At 45.1% G+C, this 9149-nt stretch overlaps 1 long non-coding RNA gene across 1 annotated transcript in view; it reads right to left on the minus strand.

Annotated features, from left to right (window-relative positions):
- The window catches only part of LOC121857493, a 24065-nt gene extending 16849 nt beyond the window's left edge, over positions 1-7216 (minus strand). Inside the window, exon 1 of the long non-coding RNA XR_006087207.1 lies at positions 7188-7216. This is a non-coding gene — a long non-coding RNA (uncharacterized LOC121857493). The remainder of the gene's footprint in view (positions 1-7187) is intronic.
- Between the last annotated feature and the right edge of the window lie 1933 nt (positions 7217-9149).

Consider the following 9149-nt stretch of genomic DNA (forward strand, 5'->3'; position numbering starts at 1 on the left):
GTTTCCGGAGGGTTTCCAGGGTGATGAAGCCCTAAAGGGTGGTTTCCAGGGGTGATGGAGCCCTAAAGGGAGGGTTCCAGTGGGTTGAAGCCCTAAAGGGTGGTTTCCAGGGGTGATGGAGCCCTAAAGGAAGGGTTCCAGTAGGTTGAAACACTTAAGGTGAGGTTTCCAGGAACGATAAAGCCCCAAGGGAGTTTCCAGGCACCAATAGAGGATAGGTGAGGTCAGGTTAGGTGGGGTCAGGTCAGGTTAGGTTCAGCTGGAAATGTCTCTTAGACTGACAAATCAACTGGACAAAACCATCTGGAATCAACAGCAATTGTCCAAACGTTTATCCATTTGTCCAATCCAACTGTCCAGCTTCACATCCACCTGGCTATCCACTACTGGTTCATAATCCACCTGGTAATCCAATGGTTTATCCACTTGAGTATCCAGGTACCCACTTCTAGGTGTGATTATCCACCCAGGGGTCATCCACTTCACAGAACTGATCCATTTATCGATTTATCCACTTAAGTGTTTATTAATCCTACTGTTCTATACAAATCCACATACCCATCCACATTAATCCACTTAGGGTTTATTCCACACCATGGTCTAAACCAATCCACACTGTGTCTAATCCACTTAATGTTCTATCCACATATTGTCTTCAAGATTATCCACAGTTATCCACATAAGATCCATTCCACACAATGTTAAGGATATCCACATAGTATCCATTGCTTAGTTAATCCACACAGAGCATCCACATGGTATAGAGGGGGGCTTTATCCACATGCTGTTATAGATATAGTTTTGTTAAGAGATACGATCCACATGTGTTAAATATATCCACATATCCACTTATACGTTAAGTAAGAAGAAGAAGTTAACAGCTAAGTGACTCAACATACCTCACCCCGCCCCTCCCCACCCCTCCCCTCAACGTCTCTAACCGTCAACGCTCCCCCCCTCCCCTCAACGCCACCTGCCCTCTCACTAACGCACCACTACGCCCACAGTACGCCCACACTACGCCCACATAACATGATGTAGAGGGTTAGTAGTCTTTTGTATGCCCCCATTAAAAATGCCCACAATGATGCCCCATACACACACACACACGCCCACATACACACACGCCTACACACACACACATACACGCCCCCCACCAAACACGCCCATCATCTTTACACACATGCCACACACGCCCACACGCCTCCTACCAACCACAACACACACGCCCCCTGTCCTGTTTACGTCATAGTAGGGGTTGTGACGTCATAGTAGGGGTTGTGACGTCATAGTAGGGGTTGTGACGTCATAGTAGGGGTTACTTGACGCGTCATAGTAGGGTTCTGATGACGTCATAGTAAGGGGTTCTGACGTCCTCTAGTAGGGAGTTCTGACGTCATAATGGGGGTTCTGACGTCATTCGCCCAGAGTTAGCTGACGTCGAAGTATGGAGTCCGTGACGTCATAATGAAGATCGTGACGTCATATTAGATGTTGTGACGTCATCGTGGGTTGTGTGACGCCATCTTTACAAGCATTAATATTATTTACTACACACACACACACACACACACACGCACGTACGTATACAGAAAGAATGCTTGCTTTAAGAGACAGAGGCAGAAGGGTAGAACAGAGAGAGAGAGAGAGAGAGAGAGAGGCCTCAGGGAGCTAGTTAAGACCATAGCTACAGGAAGCTCCAGAAGAGAGTCTGTTTGTACACACTGGCGCCAATACCCTCCCCACCACCCCTCACCCCACTATCCTCCCCCAAAATCACCCCACACACACACACACCCCACTACCCTACCCTCTTCCATCACCACCCCCCCCCCAACATCTCCCCTATAAATCTGAAATCTGAACCTAAAATCAGTGTTGTCAAATCTGAACCTAAAATCAGTGTTGACAAATCTGAAATCTGGTGTCCTGACCTTGTATGACGCAAGAAGAGTTTGTACCCTATTTCTTGGTACGTAGGATAAGATACAGACGGTACACACACACACACACGGTACACACACACACACACACACACATGGTAACACACACACGGTACACACACACACAAAGAGCAGAAGGGAGACAAGGAGTTATTATGTATGTATGTATGTGTGTGTGTGTGTGTGTGAGGTGACGTGGTTCTTTGTGTACATATGTGTGCTTTTGTCATGTGGCGTAATTTTGTGTGTGTATGTGTGTGTGTGTGTGTGTATGTGTGTGTGTGTACCTGTGAAATACCTCTTGGACTATTGTTAACCTTGTCTGGCCGCTAGATGGCGTTTGTTTACATACGGCTGAGAGAATGTGAATGTTTACATAAATAATATCCTATCTCGCCGCTAGAGGGCATCTGAATACACATTAATAACGCCTATAGCCGCTAGATGGCTTTGATGACATCTATAATACCAATTTCGACCGCTAGATGGCTTTGTTGACATCTATAATACCAATTTCGACCGCTAGATGGCTTTGTTGACATCTATAATACCAATTGACCGCTAGATGGCTTTGTTGACATCTATAATACCAATTTCGACCGCTAGATGGCTTTGATGACATCTATAATACCAATTTCGACCGCTAGATGGCTTTGTTGACATCTATAATACCAATTTCGACCGCTAGATGGCTTGATGACATCTATAATACCAATTTCGACCGCTAAATGGCTTTGATGACATCTATAATACCAATTTCGACCGCTAGATGGTTTTGATGACATCTATAATACCAATTTCGACCGCTAGATGGCTTTGATGACATCTATAATACCAATTTCGACCGCTTGATGGCTTTGATGACATCTATAATACCAATTTCGACCGCTTGATGGCTTGATGACATCTATAATACCAATTTCGACCGCAGATGGCTTGATGACATCTAATAACGACCGCTAGATGGCTTTGATGACATCTATAATAATTCGACCGCTTGATGGCTTTGATGAATCATAATACCATTCGACCGCTTGATGGCTTTGATGACATCTATAATACCAATTTCGACCGCTAGATGGCTTTGTTGACATCTATAATACCAATTTCGACCGCTTGATGGCTTTGATGACATCTATAATACCAATTTCGACCAAATGGCTTTGATGACATCTATAATACCAATTTCGACCGCTTGATGGCTTTGATGACATCTATAATACCAATTTCGACCGCTAAATGGCTTTGATGACATCTATAATACCAATTTCGACCGCTTGATGGCTTTGATGACATCTATAATACCAATTTCGACCGCTTGATGGCTTTGTTGACATCTATAATACCAATTTCGACCGCAGATGGCTTTGATGACATCTATAACAATTTCGACCGCTAAATGGCTTTGATGACATCTATAATACCAATTTCGACCGCTTGATGGCTTTGATGACATCTATAATACCAATTTCGACCGCTTGATGGCTTTGTTGACATCTATAATACCAATTTCGACCGCTAGATGGCATAGTCTCAGGTTTGTTTACACTGACAGTTCCACCACTAGCCTACAGATGTCGCCTCATATACCGTATTTACTCCCTAGTGCCGCTTATGACCGCTAGATGTCACCTGAGATAGTGTGTGTATGTGTGTGTGTGTGTGTGTGTGTAAGATGATTTTTGCACGAATTTCTTCTTCTCTCTCTCTCTCTCTTTTCAACACTCTCTTAAACCACAACGAGAGAGAGAGAGAGAGAGAGAGAGAGAGAGTTAGCTCTACAATACTCAGACACTGGATAGCATTAGGGAGGCAGCAGCACGGGGGCGTTCTATCTGCCACGTGGTCCTGGGGAGACAAGGAGAGGGGAGGGAGGGGAGGGGAGGGGAGGGTGGGGAGGGAGGAGGGGAGGGAGGGTAGAGGAGGGAGGAGGGGGAGAGTAGTCTGTGTTTGTCATAATTTCTCTCTACGCATGAACGCGTGGGCGAGGGGGAGATTGCCAATGCTACTTCCTTTTGTTCTCTGTAAATCAACGCACAGTCTGACCCCCGCATGCGGCTTCATAACGCACTTACCGCATGCGGGAGTTTAACCTTGGAGACATCTGCCTTATATAGAGTGTGTCAGTACGATACCTGAGAGAGAGAGAGAGAGAGAGAGAGAGAGAGAGAGAGAGAGAGAGAGAGAGAGACTCGATCAACAGACGGTTGAACGGATGACCAATTTGAACATCTCCGTCTCTCACACCCACGCCCGCACGCCTCTCTCTCTCTCTCGACTTTAAATCAATGTTTGGGTAAGGACCAATCAATAGTGTGTATGTCTGTCTCACACCTCCTAATCACCCCACCTCTCCTAATCACCCCACTTCCTTCCTCCTCCTCCTACCCCACCTCCTCCCATCCTAATCACCCCACCCCCTCTCCCCTCCTAATCACCCACCTCCTCCTCTCCTCCTCCTAATCACCCCACCTCCCTCCCTAATCACCCCACACCCTCCACCTCCCATTCTCCTCCTCCTAATCACCCCACCCTCCTCCTAATCACCCTCCTCCTAATCACCCCACCTCCCTCCTTCCCTCCTAATCACCCCACCTCCCTCCTCTCCTCCTCACCCCACCTCCCTCCTCTCCTAATCACCCCACCCACCCTCTCCTAATCACCCCACCTGTCTCCTCTCCCTCCTAATCACCCCACCTCTCCCTCCTAATCACCCCACCTCTTCTCCTCCAATCACCACCCCACACCCCCTCCTAATCACCCCACCTGTCTCTCCCTAATCACCCCACCTCTCCCTCCTAATCACCCCACCTCCCTCCCCCCATAATGCCTAATCAATACAGGTATATTTGAAGCTTAGGTGTCCAGGTGTGTGTGTGTGTGTGGTGTGTGTGTGTGTGTGAGTGAGAGAGAGAGAGAGAGAGAGAGAAGAGAGAGAGAGAGAGAGAGAGAGAGAGAGATAGTGGTGGGTGGATAAGACAACATTCCACCCCACAGACAGACAGACAGACAGACAGACAGACAACCATCTGGCATGTCTGAACCAGCACACACACACACACACACACACACTTTTAAAACACTTTCTCCTACAAGCAACCAACATCCCTACCACTATCTACAACCATTACCACCATCTACAACACCCCCCTCCTCAGGTAGAAATGTAATCAAGGGAAAGGTTTAAGATGACACTTCCCAGGTACTGTCGTCTCTCTCTCTCTCTCGCCTCACGGTAAAAATCTCCCGTGGGGAAATAATCTCTGGCAGGGAAATAAAGTCGTGGGGAAAAGAACCAACTTGGGAAATAAACTCTGATGGAAATAAAAGTCTTGTCTGGGGGAAATATGTGTCCTGGAAATTTAATCTCTGGCTGGGAAATATGTCAGGGGAATTTAATCTCTGGGGGAAAAAAATCTCAAGGAAATAATGTCTGTCAGGGAAATATTTTACGGGAATTTAATCTCTGGCTGGGAAATATGTCAGGAATTTAACTTGGGAAAAAAATTCCAGGAAATAATGTCTGTCAGGGAAATATTTTACGGGAATTTAATCTCGAGGAAAATCTCTGAAGGGAATATTTCACTATACGACACAAAAATTCCCTTCGTTAATTACAGGTAAATCACATAGCCACAGGTTAATACGTCCATACAGCTCAGTTAAGAGAAATGTCTACATATAACACAGGTATACATAACCTTATTTCCACAGGTCAAATCGATTTAAATATAGTATACATCAAAATATACACCATACATAGATAACTCGAGGTCAATACACGAAATTATACACCACACACGTTTAAACGAGCCAATCATTATCCAGGGTTTAGTGTCCAATGAGAAGACGTTTCAATGTCAACAAACCAGAGAGAGCACATGGCCAACACGTCCACCCTTCACGACACCTGGAGCAACACTGACTCCCTATGGGTGGAGGTAGGGAAGGGGGGTGCTGGATTGGTCCGAGACTCTGGGTGAACTCTCAGTAGTCCGAGACTCTTTTGATGCTTTTGGGACCCCACTTCCCCATTCCTGCACTCCTGCTCCTTCCTGCTCCCCCTTCCTGCTCCCCCTCCCTCCCTCTCACCCCTCGGCTGAGCTCATACAGTTGGCCTCCTGCTCAGGCTGGCTTTATGTCGGATTTGCCCATACTGAAATACATACATACATATACATACATACATACATAATACATACATACATACATATAAGCGAGGAGGAGAGGAAGAGGAGGAGGAGGAAGAGGAGGAGGAAGAGGAGGAGAGGAAGAGGAGGAGGAGGAAGAGGGAGAAAGAGGAGGGAGGAAGAGGAGGAGGAAGAGAGGAGGAGGGGAAGAGGGAGAGAAAGAGGAGGAGGAGAGGAAGAGGAAGAAGGAGGAGGAGGAGGAGGAAGAGGAGAGGAGGAGGAGGAAGAAGAGAAAGAAAGAGGAGGAGGAAGAGGAAGAGGAGGGGGAGGGAGGAAGAGGAAGAAGAGGAGGAGGAGGAGGAAGAGGAGCAGAGGAGGAGAGGGAGGAGGAAGAGAAAAGAAGAGGAGGAGGAGGAAGAGGAGGGAGGAAGAGGAGCAGGAGGAAGAGGAAGAGGAGGAGGAGGGGAGGAGAGAGGAAGAGAGAAAGAAAAGGAGAGGAGGAAGAGGAGGAAGAAAAGGAAGAGGAGGAAGAGGAAGAGGAGGAAGAGGGAGGAAGAGGAGGAAGAGAGGAGGAGGAGGAGGAGGAGGAGGAGGAGGAGAGGAGGAGGAGGAGGAGGAAGAGGAGCCTCTCTCAAGGTCTCCAACGAACAACAATGCGTCCAACCGCGCTCCTGCTCTGTCTGTCTGTCTATTAGTCTGTCTATAGTTCTGTCTGCCTGTCTGTCTGTCTATTAGTCTGTCTGTCTGTCTGTCTATAGTCTTCGTCAGTCTGTCTGTCTGTCTGTCTGTCTGTCTGTCTATTAGTCTGTCTGTCTGTCTATTAGTCTGTCTGTCTGTCTGTCTGTCTGTCTGTCTGTCTGTCTGAAATACTCCTCTTTCAATATTCTCTAAGGCATAAATATCCCTCAATTAAGCTTTACAAATACTACTCAATTAAGCTTCACACATACCTGGATATAACTCACCTTTAAGCTTGACGAATATTCCTCAATTAAGCTGTATAAATATCCCTAATTAAGCTGTACAAATATCCCTCAATTAAGCTTAACAAATACTACTCAACTAAGCTTAAAAATACACTAATATTACTCAAATATTCCTTAAAGCACATCACAATATTCCTCAGCTTAGTGTAATTCTCACGCACTTAATGAGAGACAGAGTATGGTTAGAATGGTGTACATATATATATACATACATACATATAAACACATACGTACATACTCTACAATACATACATACAGCTTTATTTCTCCTCCCTCCTTCCTCCTTCCTTCTCCTCCTTCCTTTCCTCCTCCTCCTAGTAGCCTTGGAATCATTGTTGCGTAAGATAACATGATTACAGGTGACACAGTGAGAGTCGTAAATGGTTGTTAGATTAGATTACCACTAGCTTATATTAAACTAACATTAGATTAACTTAACATAACAGTATTAAACCTCCCCCCCATAATAAAACAAACCAGAGTATCTAAACCCTCCTCAAAACAACATTAAACCATATTCATATAAAACACTAACATTTACACGAGTTATCCTCTAAAAATAAACAATAATTTCCGTTTTCTTTAATGACAACTAGAGTATGGGAAATTTATCAACAATGGGTAACTTAAATATTTCTTCGTTTATTGATGTTTTGAGAAGATGTGGCGTTTATAGATTGTGGTTGTGGTTGGTGGTTGTGGGCGTTCTTGTGGTTGTTGTTGTGGTTAATAATTGTTGTAGTGTACTGTAGTAAAACAAACACACACACACACACACACATCTATTCACATACACACAGACGTTCCCACAAGTACTAGTTAAGAATAATTAAGGTGTAGTATAGTGTTTCTTTAACAATGGTTCAGGTTACAAGGATGCTCATCATCATCATCATCATCATCATCATCATCATCATTATTATTATCATTATTATTATTATTATTATTATTATTATTATTATTATTATTATTGTTATTATTATTATTACACACACACACACACACACATAACCCACCCCCACACACAACCCACCCCCACACACACAACCCACACACACAACCCACACACACAACCCACACACAACCCCACCCCACACACACACACTCAAGAACGTGTTTGGAGGTAGACACGGAAGACTTTGGAGATGGACCTTCAACTTGGAGGTGAAACTGGACCACCTTAATCATCGTGAGGCCCAGGTACCTCACGTCTCCTGCCTCGAGGTGGTGGAGGGGTTAAGTCCTAGTAAAGGGCACCTAACACACCTTGAGTTGATCTGTGGGTGAACTATTTCTCATCTCATTATGTGTGTGTATGTGTATGTATGTATGTATGTATGTATGTATGTATGTATGTATATACTTGACCTACTGGGTGTCATAAGTCTCTCTCTCTCTCCCCTCTCTCTCTCTCTCTCTCTCTCTCTCTCTCTCCATACAATGCTTCGCCATGTCTGTATTCATATAACCACACTTTACATACATACATACATACATACATACATACATACACAGTCGACAGTGTGTATGTATGTTACGAGAATAATTAAGGTAAATGTCTTAAATTAATTCTTCTTAAGGGACATGATGTCACCTCCTCCTCCTCCTTCCCTCCTCCTCCTCCTCCTCCTCCTTCTTCTTCCTCCTCCTCCTCCTCCTCCTCCTCCTCCTCCTCCTCCTCCTCCTCCTCTAGGCGTACCCAACCAGCTGGTAACACACTCAGGAAATATCTCCTATAGACTATGAGAGAGAGAGAGAGAGAGAGAGAGAGAGAGAGAGTGAGAGAGAGAGAATGAGTGAGTTGTTGACATTTACTCTTGGCGTTTTTTTAAGTCTCTCTCTCTCTCTCTCTCTCTCTCTCTCTCAGTCAGTACGGAAGTCAGTCAGTCAGGCTTAACATTTTTACCAAGCTTATTATGTGGTCTGGGGGGAGGAGAGGAGGAGGAGGAAGAGGGGGGAGGAGGGAGGAGGAGGAGGAGGAGGAGGACAGGGGAGGGAAAGTGAGATAAGAATACAAGTGAGATGTATGTATGTATGTATGTATGTATGTATGTATGTATGTATGTATGTATATGTTGGGGGGTGTTTAC

Source organism: Homarus americanus, unplaced genomic scaffold, assembly GCF_018991925.1.
Source record: "Homarus americanus isolate GMGI-L3 unplaced genomic scaffold, GMGI_Hamer_2.0 scaffold19065, whole genome shotgun sequence".
In the NCBI taxonomy this organism is placed as follows: domain Eukaryota; kingdom Metazoa; phylum Arthropoda; class Malacostraca; order Decapoda; family Nephropidae; genus Homarus; species Homarus americanus.